The following is a 16,813-nucleotide window of genomic DNA, read 5'->3' as shown; positions in this document are numbered from 1 at the left end:
TAATGTTGCTATGTGTCTGCTAGATGTGGAAATAGACAGCTGTTTGCCAAATTATTTCTGCTTTAAATGATTGATTTAAGATAGTTGTTTTAGAGTAATTTAAATCATTAACCGTGCTGACTGGAAATGAAGCTTACTACCTGGTAGAGTACATGTGTGCCCTTTATTGGTCAACCAACAACGGTCTTCACCGAAGACTGATCAATAGACCAAAAGACGGATGGACAGACTACCTTCCAAGATCAAACCAATCACACTGGTCTACTGAAAATGCCAAGTAACTAGCCTGCTGACTGTCTAATAACATTGCCATTAAATACAAAGCATGTTGGATTTTATTTGGCCAATAAAATTATTGTTTTTCAGTAGCAGTTCGGTCTGTGTGTTTGAAATGTTGCCAACATTTGAAATGAGCTCTTGAAGGGTTGTAAAGCAGGATCTGGACCTGGATCACAATGACACAAGGTTGAAATTCACTAAAACTGTTTTCCCACACTTGACATTATTCCAATATTGTACACTGAAGTGTGGCACATCAACCTCAGAACAAAGGGACATTAACAATGAGAGAAAATATATATTAACTTGGAAATGAGTCAGTATGGCATTATAAAAGCATTTTCCGCTATTAATGTCTAGTTTAGTTCACATCTGAAGTCAAAACATCAGACTTAACACATAATGTCTACCAGTTTTGTTCTCTCTCTGTCACACACACACACGCACACACACACACACACACACACACACACACACACACACACACACACACACACACACACACCCATGAGCAGACCATTAATGTGAAAGTAAGCCAGACTTGGTGGTGATTTAGGGGTAGCAGACAGTGGAAGGGTAGAGGCCAAGCTCTGGGTCTCATACTATCTCTCTCCATTCACCAGCCCATAAATAATCACACAGCCTCACAGTGACATGAGGGAAGCTGCAGTTTGAGATGAAGGACGGAGGGAGAAAGAGAGAGAGGAGATGGTGTCATTTGATGAACAGAGAGAGAAAGCAAGAGCGCAGAGAGATGAGAGAAGGAAGACAGGTGTGGGAAAAAAGAGACGTCCTGCTGGTTCCAGTTCTGGGTCAAATACTGTTCCTGTTGGAAACACAGAAGAATGTATTCACTTTTACTTTCAAGTCTTGATAGATAGAAATGTTTGTAACTGATTATAAAGCTGTCGCTAGTGGTGGAAAGTAACTGTACTTAAGTACAAATTTGAGGTACTTGTACTTTACCTGAGTATTTTCTTTTCATGCCACTTTCTACTTCGACTCCACTGCATTTCAGAAGGAAATGTTGTACTTTTTACTCCAGTACAAATATTTGACAGCTTTAGTTACTTTACAAATTACACAAAACATATGAAGAGCTTACAAAATATGATGCTTTGTTATAAATTAAACTACAGAACAATATATACAAATACAGCTGAAACAATTAATCAATTAATCGATTGACAGAAAATTAATTGGCTATTTTGCACTTTTCATGTAAAAACATTTCATGGTTCCAGCTTCTCAAATGAGAAGATTTGCTGCTTTTCATTTTAACGAGTTAAATTTTTTAAATTTATACTTTTGAGTTTTGGACTCTTGGTTAGACGAAACAAACACAACATTGTGAAGATTTCTCTTTGGGCTCTGGGTAACTGTGACGGCATTTCTCACTATTTTTACAAACCAAACAATAATCGATTAATGGAGAAAATAATAATAATCATTAGTTGCAGTCCGATACAAAATAGCTCAAAATTAGCTCCACCTCAACCAGGGCCGGACCCAGCACATTCAGTACCCTAGGCAAGCTTTTCTAGGACAAGGGGAAAATCAATCAATCAATTATTTGGCTCAATTTTGGGGCCTCCCTCTGGGTGGCGCCCTAGACCCTATGTCATGCATTATATTAATGCATGAATAACAAAAATCAGTTACAGTGTACTTTCACTTTTAATACTTCAAGTACATTTTCCTGAGTATACTTACATATTTTTACTTAAGTAACATTTTTAATGCACTTTTACTTGTAGCAGAGTATTTTAGTGTAGAGTGTGGTATTAGTACTTTTACTTAAGTAAAAGATCTGAATACTTTATGCACCACTAGTGACTATGATTATTGACCAATTTGATGCTCTATTGGCAATAAGTCTAACAGGAAGCAGTCAAAAGATGTGTCTATAGGTGTAACAGGTTTGTTGCAGCTTGGATTTTTTTCAACCTTTCTTGATTCAAAAACGCCTAAGCAGCCTCATCAAATGCCTTCCTCTTACTATGTTATGCTGTTGACATCCATGCACACTACTGTTTTTCCTCTTTTTACATTGTCGCATTCCTCTCAATCACAAGGACCCCTGCCACTCAGGTTCTCACGATCCCTGTCAGAGAGTCACTCTGTGGGCTGTGAGAACCACCAGCGGCCCCGGCTGCCGGAGGCTTCATGCTGCGGTCCGCTCCCTCGACGCACCCACACAGACAAAAACAAAAACACACACAAACATGTTGACGTATGTTGTATGTACACTGAATCAAACGAGCGTACATAATAGCACACGTGGCTTTTTCTTCCGGCCTTCTCTCTACTGTCTTCTCTCTGTGTCTCACAACAAACACAGCTGTTGAGGTGCTCTGCTATAGATGCTAAAAAATGCTAAAGTTTCAGGCCTGAATGTGCTTTGTATGACTTATGTAATCAGTTATTTTTGATAATGTGTCATTATCAAGTAGTTGCAGGAGTGGTGATACTCACACTAATAAAAGCTGTTGCAGCACTGCCGATTAGCAGTGGTATAACCAGTAAATGTAGTGGCAGTAATAACTAGCAGCAGTAATGAAAATATTTGTAGTCATCATAGTCATGATACTATAGTCTTTGCAGCAACAGCAGTGTAGTAAAAATAGTGTTAGTAGTAGTGAGAGTAACAGCAGCAGTAACGGTAGTAAAGGTGGCTTTAAGCTTGTGTGTCACAGTGTTGGTGCCAGTGTAGGAACTGATTCATGGTTGATTGTGTTTATATTCTTTTATTCACTTTGTGATAAACAGCAGCCATGTCTATTACCATGCAATCATGAGCAGGGCCTTTGTGGGCAGAGGGTTCGCTGTGGAAATGGTGTCACTGAAAAGGAGAAGATTACTGAGCCTTCTCTGAACTTCCTATGATGTTGTTTTCGCTGTCAACAATCTCCACCTGCTCTCCCCCTGTTCGTGTGGTGTCTCCATGGGTGCTGTGGCCCAAATGTGTAGTTAACATTTTTAAGGGGGTCCTTCTCAGCTTAGCATAGCTACAGCAGCTACAGTATGTGCGAAGGCACTGTTGCTACGCTGAAACCCCTTAACACAAGACCATAAATGTGACTACTTGTGCTACACTTTTATTTCGAACAACCTCTGAAACACTGAAGATTGGTTTCTCACATGCACCAAAACCTGGGCTGTCCAGAAATTGTATTTATTAATGAGCACAGTTTATACTGTAAAGCAAACATGTCACTGCAAGGCTCTTAAAGTTAATGCATCTCACAAGTAATGACAGGAATGACTTTGACTCCTAGCCATTTATTTAATTTAATTTTCATTTTTTGTAACAAGTCTTTGAGTGCTTATTGTTGAAAAACGTATCTATTTTTTTGTATTTGTCTTGGTTTTATAACCTGTAGACAAATAAAAGAAAAAATTGGAATAAAAGAGTGGAGACACATAATACTTCCATACAGAGGGGTCACCGAATGGTTTGGTGAGTATGAAAATGATGTGAATCCTATGTTATAAACTTCACAGTCACCTATGGGAGATCTTGGAGTGACGTGTTATACGGCGCTCTTTACCTCCATCATCTAAACATCAAATGAAGGAATGGATTTGTCTTTAATTTGTCACTCATCTATAATTAGAATGTACTGTACTGTTTGTAATGTACTGTTAATTATATGTTTTTTAAGATAATTGTTAGACAGGTTTAATGGGATTTAACCCCACCTGGTTCCGCTGTCAGCTGTGACTTTTATATGGGTGTGGTAACTATTTGATCTGACAAAGGTCCTGCCTGGATTGAAAGTATTATAATCGTTCAATAAAAATTGTGGTATGGAGCTGGTATGCAGGCTTTATTAATGACATTTGTGGGACTTTTACTCAACAATGTAATTATTATATGTAATATTTAACTAATAATAATATTAAAAAATACATAGATTGATTCATTTTGAGAATCTGTTGATCAGTTATAAAGCGAATCAGTTGAACAACACTCCCTCTACTGGCTCTACAATATTATTTCTGCCCGTTTTTGTAACTTCAGTGTTTCTGCCATTGTAGTTTTGCTCCAGCTTTTGTTACTTTTGCGATGGCGTCCATCCTCACAAAATGTCTCACCACAGCTCATTAGCAGCGCTGATGACTCTGAGTAGAAACTGCTGTGAGAAACGTCATTAACATCTGTTTGTGGTCCACACCCGGAGGTTGAAGGCCATGTGAAAACAAAACAACAACACTGACGAGGCTAACAACTGCAGAGTCTGGAGCATGGACCAAGCTTGGGTTACCATGTCTGTGTCATCCCCTTCCCTCCTCCCTCTCTCACCCCCCTTCCCCCTGTTGTTTTTCTTCCTCTGTTCTTCCCACACAGTATCCATCATTAAATCTCACCTTTTCGTCATCTTTACCCTTTTCCCTTTCACATCTTTCTCTGCCTTCCTCTTCTCTTTCTGTCCTGTTCCCTCTCTCCCTCTGCTTCCGCCATGCCTCCCCATTTCTCTCACCCTCTGTCCTTGTTTCTATCATCTCTTCTCCCTCTCGTCCTCACTCCCTCTGCCTCTTTTCTTTCCTGCTCCTCCTCCCCCCTTTCTTCTCAAAACAGTACCCCTCTCTCTCAGCCAGAAATAAGAAGAGGGATACTGCAGCAGTTGGGTGGCAAGTAACAAGTCTTTCCTTCAATTTGAGGGTCCAGGCCTCTACATCAGCAAGCACCTTATCCACATGTCAAAGTGTCCTTGAGTAAGACACTGATCCTCAGTTGCTCCCAAAGGTCAGGCCAGCACCTTGGTAGCTTCACTGCCATCAGTGTGTGAGTGTGCGTGGGTGAAAGAGAGGCAAATTGTAAAGTGCTTTGAATAAAAGCACTATATAAATACAGTCCTTTTCAATGTTCATACCTGAAAGAATCAGAGAGAATTACATAATAGTAATGTGAAGGTATGCAAAAGTCTTTTATGGACTCTAATTTTTATTGTTTACTCTATAATTCTAATATCACTATGAGTACTTCTAAGATAAATTAAATGTACTGATTGCTTTGCAATGATCTGAAATACTTTTTAGCCAATATTGAGAACTGCACACGCACACACACACAGCCACCCACACACACATCCATGCAGGAACAAACCACCAGGCCAGAGAGGGCACAGACAGGGTGGTAATGTATGTGTGTGTGTGTCTGTGTGTGTGGTGTGACAGGGTACAGGTGGCAACTTCACCATCAGCGGAGAAAAGTTCTATTAATATACTGTGAGTCTGAGAGGAGCACCAACACACACAGAGGAAAGATGACATAGATACAGTATGGAGAAAAAAAACAGCATTAAAGAGGAAAAAGAAAGAGAACTGTATCATTGTAACACCCATTGTCTGAAATTTCCGTAAAGGCAGAGAGAGGCAGACACAAAGAGCAGTTAAAAGACAGAGAAACTAATATAAAAAATAAAAAATATATGGACGCTGTCCTCGTCTTCCTTTAGTTTTCCTGGCTCAGGACCAAACAGCGAGTCTGATTGCCTCCCCTGGGGAGAGTATCTCCAGGCTTGAATTCCTTTGTGTTATTTCATGTTTTCCTCTCCACCGCAGCAATTTCTCCCTGAAACACAGTCTGTGTACCAGCCCTCATTAAAGGAACACCAATGTCTGCAATGCTGTGAAACACACTGTATAGGCAGCTATGTGCAGTATACAAGTGCATGCAGACACGCTTTCATGCACACACAAACATATACAAGCATGCACCCTGAAGTATACAAGCATACACAAAGTTGAGGAGTTTGGGAGGGACTGAAGGAGAAAAGCGAGGGCCTTACATAGACAGAAGTCATTTCCGCTGTGTTGGGGAGGTCTGTGAAGGGTCAAGCCTTCCCCAGCCCCGACTGTGTGAATCACATAAACACTCAGACAGAAACACTCCCACTTAGTACCAGACTACAGCCCTCCTCTGTTGCTCACGCTGAAGGAGCCACACTCAGTCTTTTTCACACCACTTTGTACTGTACAGTATAATTTTTGGCATGTTGTTGGATGTCCATTTTGGACCCTTTATGGAATTAGATGTAGATGATTTTTACTTGGTAAAAACTCTACTTTAATTTTATCAGTTTATTATATCATTGTGTTTTGCCTAAAAAGTGACATTTTAAGATATTTGGTGTAAGAATCAACCTTAAAAAAGAAAATATAATGTAAAATATGTGTATAATAATATATAATGTAAAAGTCATTAAATCCCCCAAAGTCCTAGAAATATTACCCTAGAACATCATTTAAGTGTCGTGTGGTATCATTTCTTAACAAGACTAAGAGTCTACAGCCATGCTAGTGGCTCTTTGAGGCTGTACTTAGGCACAGCAGTGCCTTGAGCTAAATGCTAACATGCTCACAATAACAATGCTAACATGCTAATGTTAAGCAGGTATAATGTTTACCATGTTCACCATCTGAGAGTATAGTTAAGCGTGTTAACATGCTAACATTTGGTAATTGGCACAAAACACAAAGTACAGCTGAGACTGATACAGCTGTACAGCTGAGACTGATGGAAATATCATTATTTGGTCATAAACCAAATAATTGGAGAAATTGAAATTTGATCTGATGGTGGTGCTAGAGGAAAAATCAGAGGATCACTAAAGCTAGTAGGATTCATCCTCTGGGAATCAGTCATATCAGTACAACATTTCATGGCAATCTATCTAATAGTTGTTGAGATATTTCAGTCTGGACCAATGGCTTACTGACTGACAGACATACTATACCTCTAGTATGGTTAAAAACCCACACTGATTTCAGTTTAATGCTAGAAAAATCAGCAACTACCTTTTGTTTCTTTGTTATTTGTCAGATTTTTGTGTAGGGCTTGGTACTCTGAAAATATTCAAAAAGATGATTAAACACACACAATGAAACGTTTAATCTCCCTTTTTGACTCACCTGAAATCAGTGGCCAATCCATCAGATTGGTGTATTGATTTCTTCCCATGAGAAAACCCCACTTTAGTGTTTCATTGTAAAGCAGCAGATCAAACATGAGCCTGGAGGATCAGGGTTGTTGTGTTTGTTTTCTCGCACTCCTGTCAAAATCTGGTCCTCATCTCAACCTTGCAAGTACACCCACGCAAACACACACATGCAGGCACACAAACACACATAACACAAAGCAGCTCTTTAATGGGACTGACCCAGAGCCCAGCTGGCCTTGTTCAGAGAGTTGGGGTCACTGATAGTCGCCACACACTGTAGATTAAGAATGAAGGTTAAATGATCAAATATTAATGTCCCTTAACGCTATATCTGATTTTGTTACTGCATCTAGAGTTCCACCAGATTCCACTTTTAGTCAGTTATCTTCTCTTTTTCAGTAACACACATATAGCAAGACATCTCCAGTGTAAACCCTCTGCTCATGTAAACATGCGACTGTACGAATAGTCTCATTTTCGGTAATGAAACAAGGCAGACCTTCTCGTAGGTATCCACGGCAGGACTCCCGTTAACCCTTACCGTCTACCATAAATCCGTCTTCAGTTACCCATAACCAGACCTTAACCATAGAGGAGGCATATCAGAAAATGCTGATATGAGTTGTTTTTGGAATGGTCCTTTGGGTCATTTTATATGGCACTGACAAATGTACACTCAGTTGCCAGTTTATTAGGCACACCTAGCTAAAGCTAATGCAGTCTAATACAACAGTCCTGCTATAAATCCCACCTGTCATGAAGGTTATAATGTTCAGTTTTTAGAGAGGTCTTGAAGATTTATTGCAGGACTGTTGTATTCAACTGCATTAGTTTTAGCTAGTTGAACCGAATAAACTGGCAACTGAGTGTATAGGAAGAAATTAGGTTGTCTGAGTCTTCTTTTAAGTCTCTTCTCGAAACGCATTTTTATCGGAAAGCATAGCTGATTTTATCTAGTCGTTTTATTTTATTTTTTGTTATTTTCTCTTATTTTGTTTTTGTCTTTCATGTATTTCATCATTCACTGTGGTATTTTATTTATCTTTCTGTAAAGCACTTTGTACTTTGTTTTGAAAAGTGCTCTATAAATAAAGTGTATTATTATTATTATTATTATTATTATTATTATTATTATGTCACATATTTTCTTCTCTTTTTTTACAATGGATATGATGATGATGTGGATGGGTATACAGGGAAAGGCAAGTACCAGTGGCAACATGTACATTTTTTTTTTCCAAAGTAGTGAGCACTTTTTTTTACCACAGGCAATCATTAAAGGTCAGCTTCAATGGAAATTATGAATGTGTTTGGAACACGTCTGTGAAAATTAAGAAAATAAGTGGTGTAGGCAGTGGTGGCCTAAAGGTTAGAGAAGGTTAGAGAAGCTAAGAGAAGTGAGCTCCTGCTGCTTTGATGGGTTAAAGGTCGTCAGTCCAATCCCCCAGACCGGCAGGATAAATCTGGGTGGGGAAAGTGAAAAGCAGCACTTTTCCTCATTGCCACCACCAGGGATGCTGGAAGTCAGTCAGAGTTGGGGGTGCTGAGAGAAATACAAAATGGTAGGGAAAGTGAAAAGCATTCCTTACTGCCCCTTCCTCATTGCCACCAGTCCAGCATCCAGTAGTGCTGCTCAGTGGCCAGCAGATCAGACTGTGGTTGTACTGGACAGCTTCCAGGTGTGAATGTCTAACAGTGACACTCCCCCTGAATAAATAAAGGTGAGAAAAAAAGAAGTACAGCAAAAAAAAAAAAAAATCCAAACACAGTAAATCAAATTCTCAAACTGCTTTCAACCCAGACTTGTCGCTATCAAATGCACTGTGATAATATTGTTATAACTGACTTGGTTTGCTGAATTGATTTCTGATGCTGTAATCCAGACAAAATGTAGAGAAAAAGAATTGGCTTTGTTCTTGGTACTTCTGGGTTCATGTCCAGTTTAATGTTTTGTTAAAACAGTTGACAAAGTACTTAAAGCCTTTTTTTTACTACATTAGACACATCACCTTTGGCTAACTGTGAGCCCATTCCTTTGAGTTTTTATTGTGTGTGAGTCATGTAGATGGAAACAGGATTTCATCTGGACAGTGCTCATGCATGTTGTGACTTGTCTGACTGACCATCTTATTTTAGACTCTCAGATGTCTCACAGTGTTTATGTGTGTGTAGGCATCTGTGTATTGGGTGATATTGCTGCACAAATATGTACTGTGTATGTATTTTACTGTATATTTCCATGCATGTGTCTTTTTTTTTTTTTGCTCCATTAGTGGATTATTAATGTCTGTCTAACTGTGTTAGTGTATGGGTGTGAATGACAGCCGTGGATATGCTTCACTGTCAGTGATGCTGTTAAACGCATTTTGCCAGGCTGTGGGCTGGTGAAAATGATGAGAGTTTCAGGTTTCAGTGTGTTCCTGAACAGCCCCGCAGTTGAATTTAGTGTCTCTGTCCACAGCTCATTTACAGCTTAGGTGATAGGCGAAAATATTTGGTTAGTGTTGCACCTGCAGTAACTTTCCCAAGACTGTGTATAAATACACAGGCTTAAAATGGAAACGCAAACTTATACACTGAACTGTAAATAAAAAGAAATGTAATGGGTGGGTGAACTTTCGTGACTCAGTTGGCATGGAAAAACAGCAAAGCTGGTGAAAAGGACTTGCATGCGGGACTTCCTCTTTAAGTTTCATCATGAATGTTGATTGGGTATGGCTTGTTAAAACTGTTTAACACATTCACTCGTGTATGTTTTGGGGATTTGAGTCATTTTAGAACAACTAACAATGAGTAAGCAGGTTCAGTCTCATGCTCGCTTCAACAGGAAACACAGACTTTTGAACCTGTGGCTTTTCAGTACTGTATCATAACACTAAAGTGATGAGAAATAAAAAGAAATAGTTATTGCTACATTACTTGTCAACAGATTTACTTCTTTGTTGTTAACAGTTACTAAAAGTGTTAATGTAGGATCAGATCTACAGAACAATTTTCTTACTTTTAATCAGTGAAAATTTGTTCGTCATTCATTTGGAAATTTTGGCTGTAGTAGCAGGAGTGGAAACAAAATGGACTCATTTCCTTGTTACTTAAGCTAAACATGACAGATGTCTGTTATTTGTTGTAATTGGCCTTCTTTGGTGTTCATATTGGTTAGGAAGGAAGAAAAATGAAGCTTCATTTTTGTCTGCTCACATTTCTAAGTGTAATGGCACGGCTGGCTTTCAGACCTCAACATCCGTCTCCTTATACCTATAAACCCCTGTGTTATAAGGTCATTTCCTGTAGTTGATTAGGGATTACATTCTCACTTCTAACATATCTCTCTACACTGAGCTTCGAGGGAAACAAAATGTGCCTGCATTTTCAGGCATCATTTATCTGGTACTACTTGAGTTTGAATTGCAGCGTTCTCACCTGGCAAAACAAATCAAACTTAAATCTGCTCTGATCAATGTTCTTATATTCACAATAGATCAAATGACTACATGTAATGTGAAATATTTAACTTGAAGCGACAAACCCACAGAGAATTACCACTCAACTTTGCAGTTCCCCTCAGATCTATGTAGCTTTTTAGTGTCTTTCATCTCATTGTGTTATTTTTATGGCCCTTAACAGGCAGCAGTTTGCAGCAAAAAAGCTCTTATAAACCCACTGTACCTACCTGTCCAGCACTAAACATCATTAAGACAAAGTTAGCGACTAGCTAGTGAACATAGTGGAGCATTTGGCAGCTAGTCAGATATTTCTCGCAGGAGTTAGTGGATAGCATTCATGCATTTTGAACACCGCTAGAAGGAGTTAAATGTCACTTCCTGTGTCCACTATGTGGTGCTAGACAACACCCCCTAATTATATTTATGTCATGTTCTAGTGTATCAAGTGTGGACCACACCATGAAAATTTCACATAAATCAAATGATGATTGTCACACATGGCCTACTTCCTGTTGCCAGTAGGTGGTGCAACGACTATGACTCCTTAATGGCATGCAGATGTCCTCAGACCGGGACTCTTTTCAAACATGTGAAGACTGGACAATGTACATTCAAGTTATAACAACCTCCTGTTTCATGGCAAATAATGCATTGGAACGGCGTTTGATGAAAACTGAAAAGCTTCACAATGAAGGATCATCAAGCTCTTGAGGCTTTTCTGCCCAAATTTGAAGTGGATCTGGTCAACCTGCGTACATCAAAGTATAAAACGTGTCATTTCCTGTTGCCAGTAGGTGGCGCTATTACTATGATTGAATATTGGCTTGTAGATGTCTTCAGGGTGGGACTGTTATCAAACGTTTGAAGTTTGGGACAGATTTGACCATTGACACTCAAGTTACAGCAACTGTGTTATGGCAAAACATCGACATTCAACGGCATGCCACGGACACGCCGCTAAGCGAAAACTCACAAGTTTCGCAATAAAGCATCATCATCGTCTCAAGGCTTTTCTGCCAAAATTTGAGATGGATGTGGTCAATCAGCTAGGAGGAATACGTTAAAGTATAAAATATGTCATTTACTGTTGCCAGTAGGTGGCGCTATGACTATGAATGAATACTGGCATGTGGATGTCTTCAGGGCGGGACTCTTATCATACATGTGAAGTTTGGAGCAGATTTAAATATGTACACTGAAGTTACAGCAACTTCCTGTTTCTTCGCGAAACATCAAAATTCGACGCCCCGCCACGGACACACCCTTCAACAAAAGCTCACACTTAGCACAACTTTTCATCGTGAAGGTCTTTAGATTGCACTGTGAAAATCTGAAGCCGATCTGATTAATCTCTGGGAGGAGCTTGTTAAAGTATGGAGCCTGTAAATCGTAAAAAAATTACCATTTAATTCAAAATGGCCGACTTCCTGTTGGGTTACATTACTGTAGGGGGCACTAGTGAGCCATTTTACCACACCCATGCGCAAGAACCATATCAGATGTCAATTTTCGCCACTTCTGAATTTTGTGCAAAGTTTTGTGAATTTTCGAGCACCTTCAGCCCCTCAAAAATGTGATTCATTTGGGAGAAAAATAATAATAATTCCTTCAGTTTCAATAGGGTCCTCGCAGCGGTCGCTGCTCAGGCCCTAATAAATGCTAATGTCAGTCTGTGTCTGTTGGATGTGTAGATGCTATTTGCTAAAAAGTACACCATATCAACTTTATAAGGTGATAATATGTCGGTGTTGTGTTTACAGTTTGTTGCACTGCACTCAAGTAGCCAAAACATCAATTCATGCAGCTTTCAAAAACTGCTCCATAATGCAGATGTGAACACTCCTCAAGTGTCCTTGAACACAACACTGAATCCTTGTATCAATTCAAATCAAAGCTTTAGAATGAGTCATACAGAGACACAAAAATGAAGGGACATGGAAAGATTCCAACATAAACAGTAGTAGTAATAGCAATATTAGTCTTGATTAAATTAAGTAAGATAAAGTTGTAAGTTGCATTTATCTGTTGCATTTATCTTTCAAAGGTGTATCTTTCACATCTCTGAAGTGGAGAATAAACCATTTTTCCTGCTGTGAATCTGTTTTGCAGGTGCAGTCTGCTTCGGCGACGCGCACGACGCGCGCTCCGGCCTCACACGGTACCTCCCACTTCCCCAGCTTGTTTAAGTGCTCGCCTCCTTTACTTCAATGAGCGCTATTGTTGAAAAGTCTGTGCGCCCCAGAACGCTGGCAGACCTGGGTCTCCAACCCTGACAGACGGAACGAGTGCGCTGCACTGGTGCACCTTTTCGTCTGAACTTCGTGTGGACGCTAACTCTGCTGCGTTACAAGAAACACTTCTGGGCTTTGCATGTAGAGAGACACGCCGACAAAGTGGATAAAAACTTTGGGTAGAAGCTGCTCGAGCGCATTCCCGCGGACGTTGGATTACCAAGGTAAATTCACCCTGCGCTCCTCTCGTACTAACTTTGACTGTGATGTTTAAACTTGCATTAATATGCAAAAGTGGATTTTTGTGCACACTGCGAATGACTGAATAGAACAATAACTCCACATGCTCCTCAATTGAGATTTTACAACCTTTACATGTAGAGAAACTCTCCTCGTGTTTGAAGTCTTTTAGATGCTGTGTTATCGATTCAAACCAGAGTTAATCAGTCTGAGAGGCTCTGATAATTGATCCAGCCTCAGCTTCTTTTACTGCCTTTACCCAACTTCTTCACACGTGAAAGCTTCCCTTGTGGCCGGTAACTCTGTCAGCGTCTAGCCTCGCATTCCTCTCCCGGCGCACGGGTCAGTGTCTCGGGTCAGGATCTGCCGTCCAGACGCGCTCAGAGGGACGCGCGGACAGGAGAGACACTGAGAGGAGTGTCTCCTGCAGAGATACGCGGAAACAGGATTAGCTCTTATCGTTGTCGTTGCTTCAGACCGTGTTTGTGTCGAATGTATCGGATTAGAGGTCATTATCTGCCCCCTCCATGGTTTCTCTCACCCCTGGCTGTTTGTTATGGGAGACTTTAATCTATATGATTGGCTGGTGATCCCAGAGACAAATCAATATGTTCCCATTGGGACATAAAGGCTGTCTGTGGGTTTAATACGGTTCCTGGTGTTTGAATAGTGTTACCTCTGCTCTGTGTTTAGGTTTGCACAAATGTTTTTACTCAGGTGTTTTATTTGTGCACTAGATGTTATTTATTGTGGGTGAACAATAATGTTCAACTCTACTTTATTCTATTCTATAGAGCTCAAACAATTAGTCAATTAATCGATTAGCCGATTGACAGAAAATCACCTGACAACTATTTTGCTAATGGATCATTCAACAGTCATTATTTTTAAAGCAGAAATGTCAAACTTTTTCAGGTTCCAGCTTCTTAAATGTGAGTATTTGTTGCTTTTTTCAGTTTTATATTATATGAAAATGTCACCTTGGCTCTGGGAAATGGGCTTTTTTTTACTGTTTTCTGACATGTTGTATTAATTGATTAAGAACATAATCATCAAATTAATCGACAATGAAAATAATAATTAGTTGCAGCCAGCCCAACTATTTGATTCTGTCTTAAAGTCTGTAAATTGGCTGTGATTGGTGCTGAAATTATTAGACAATGAAATGTCTGTTGATTAGTAATATCGTGATCATTGACTATTTAAGTTTTTAATCAAGAATGAAATGCCAAACCATTGCCGCTTCCAGCAAATCAAATGAACTGTGCAGTTACAGTATAATAATGAATATATGATAAAATCATCTTTCAGATCACATTTAGAAAAGATAAAAACAGACCTTAATGATCTTTATTCACATCTAGACTTTATATAAACCTGCACATCAGGGTATACATTGGTACTGCATGAGCAATGTGTTAGGGAGAGTTTGTAATGCATGGCTGAGCTGTTCAGAGAAATCTAAGAAATCTAGACTGTGGTATGCTGACCATGCTGTCTTTCCTATACATTGCAACCTGCTGCCTTCACTGTCTGTGGGATCCATGAGGAGTTTGGGTACAATAAGAGCTCTCCAAATCAATATTGGTTGGTGAGCAGGCAGAAAAACAAACCCAGCGTGGAGTATGAGTATGGGAAAAGCAAAGAAAGGTGGAGTAAGAGGGATGGACTGAAGTACGTACGGTAGAGCAAAGCAAACATTCCTGACTTGGTGTCTCAGCAATTTAATTAAGGTTTTTGTGAGATGCTGCAGTGAGTACCTCGAGGTGAAGGCTTAACCCACCCCCCCTCCCTCCTTCAGCTTGGACTAATCCCAAGGGAGGGTCAGTTTATAAGTGTTCGGGTCATGCCACCATGACAATTAAATAGGGGTAAACCTGAAGGAAAGCTCCCTAGTCAGGGAGTTAATAACCCCATGAAGGAAGTGAAGAGGTACAAGGTGAAGAGGATGGAGTCGTGGATTGGATAGTGTGCGCGCGTGTGTGTGTTTGTGTGTGTGTGTAGATGAGATTTAAGCCACACCAATTTAAAGCCCCTCGTCTTAAGTGTGCCCTGTGGTGCTCTGATGTTACACACACGCGCACACACACGAACCCTCCCTTCGGGTCAGATTTCGGTCACTGTACCACTGGTTGGGTAGATTTTTATAGGGAAATAAAATCAGTGACACAACTGGCTGTTCTTATTTTCTGACACTTGTAACTGAAGTCCTGCTTCCTGGAAGATGTTGCTATTTTAAACTTTCACTACTGTTAAAGCACTGATGCACTGACGGCAAAGTTTTTCTTGGCTTTCAGACGCAAAAAAACTGTCTCCATGCTGTTGTTGTCTTGACCGTGTTTGCCATTCTGTCATTCCTTTCCTGTTCTCCACATCCACTGTGTTTTACATGTGCAGATGTGACATTTTTACCACTGCAGAGAGGCTCGTTTCCAGCCTCACCCTTCTACTGTCTTGTTCTGGTTTCTGTTCGATCTGTTTTCCATCTTGGTTTTCAGCTGTTAGCCTAATATTTTCTCCTGATTTCTATTTTATGTGGAACAGAGTGTCACACTCATTCTCACTCAAATCCCAACCCCATCACCAGACACAACATTGATATTGGACGATTCTGCAAAACCCTGGATTACATTCAATGACAATGTTTTTAAACATCCAATGCCAATGTTAAAATGATTTCCTTCAAACTGCACATAAAAACAGGTGGAAGAGATCTTGATCTTTCCCTCCTCTTGCCGTTGTGCAGATGTATAGGCGGTGTGGGCCGAGCTGCTTGTCAGCTCATTTGGGGGCGTTTAAGGAAGTGGGGACCACGCAGATGGAGCGGACATCCAGCATCAAGCCTCTGACAGCTGATAAATCATTCTGCTCAGTTCAGTCATTATGCTGCTCAGGGCTGACCCCCCCACATGAACAGGCCTACCTGGAACTCTGCAACCATAATGAAACGATTTACAGTAACAAGCTGTTTTGATTATGTATGCTGATGATGGTTTGTTTCCCTGGTTACTCCATTTTTGCTCAAGCATTTGGCAAATGCATTTTTCCAAATTAGCCAGTATCAACTAACTTGGAAGTGTCTAGAAGTGCAACTATAATCAATCTCTTGATGAAAAAAAAAATGCTAACAATTCCAGAGACCCCAAGAGGACGTCTTTGATTTGCTTGTTTTATCAGAACAACAAAGCTTATAGTTTAAGTTTTTGGTAACGGATGCGCCTCTATTGCAGCCTCAAATATATTAACATCAAATCTTGCCTAATTCAACTTTAACATGAACTTGCTCAATATACTATAATTTAAATTATGGCAGTTAATTCTGGGATATTGCTAAATTTGGTTTCTGTTTTCAGCGGCATAAAAAGACTCGCATTACATCTTTACAAGGTTCCTTGACACCAGAGGAATTCTAGACTCAAACCTACAACAGGCTGAGACTTAACATGCTCACCAGAGGGGAACCTCCTACTTTCCTAGAACTCGACCCCCGCCTCCACCCATCCACCCCCAGGGAAGGTTTAGGGGTTGCTACTCCTTTACTAACCCGTGAAGCGTGTCTCTAACTACCTCCCCCCCTCATCCTCACAGTGTGTTGTATAAACACGGTGGTTCAGTAGGAAGGTAAAGAGCGTGAAGCATATAGACTCGTAACATTCCACTGTGGTACCAGGAG

The 16,813-nt window shown here is 40.1% G+C and overlaps 1 protein-coding gene and 1 long non-coding RNA gene across 3 annotated transcripts in view; one reads left to right on the top strand and one right to left on the bottom strand.

Moving 5' to 3' along the window:
- LOC122871857 overlaps positions 1-16,813 on the bottom strand; it is a 116,712-nt gene that overhangs the window by 4,037 nt on the left and 95,862 nt on the right. The window lies entirely within an intron of this gene.
- LOC122871840 (vasorin-like) overlaps positions 12,855-16,813 on the top strand; it is a 33,717-nt gene continuing 29,758 nt past the window's right edge. The window contains exons 1-2 of one of the 2 annotated variants that reach the window (XM_044187299.1): positions 12,855-13,124; positions 14,056-14,072. The gene's annotated coding sequence lies outside the window, so the exon portion shown is untranslated. The remainder of the gene's footprint in view (positions 13,125-14,055; positions 14,073-16,813) is intronic. The other variant, XM_044187290.1, reaches the window with a different exon arrangement.

This window comes from Siniperca chuatsi, linkage group LG3 (genome assembly GCF_020085105.1).
Source record: "Siniperca chuatsi isolate FFG_IHB_CAS linkage group LG3, ASM2008510v1, whole genome shotgun sequence".
Classification (NCBI taxonomy): Eukaryota; Metazoa; Chordata; class Actinopteri; order Centrarchiformes; family Sinipercidae; genus Siniperca; species Siniperca chuatsi.
This window is presented reverse-complemented; position numbering and strand designations above follow the sequence as displayed.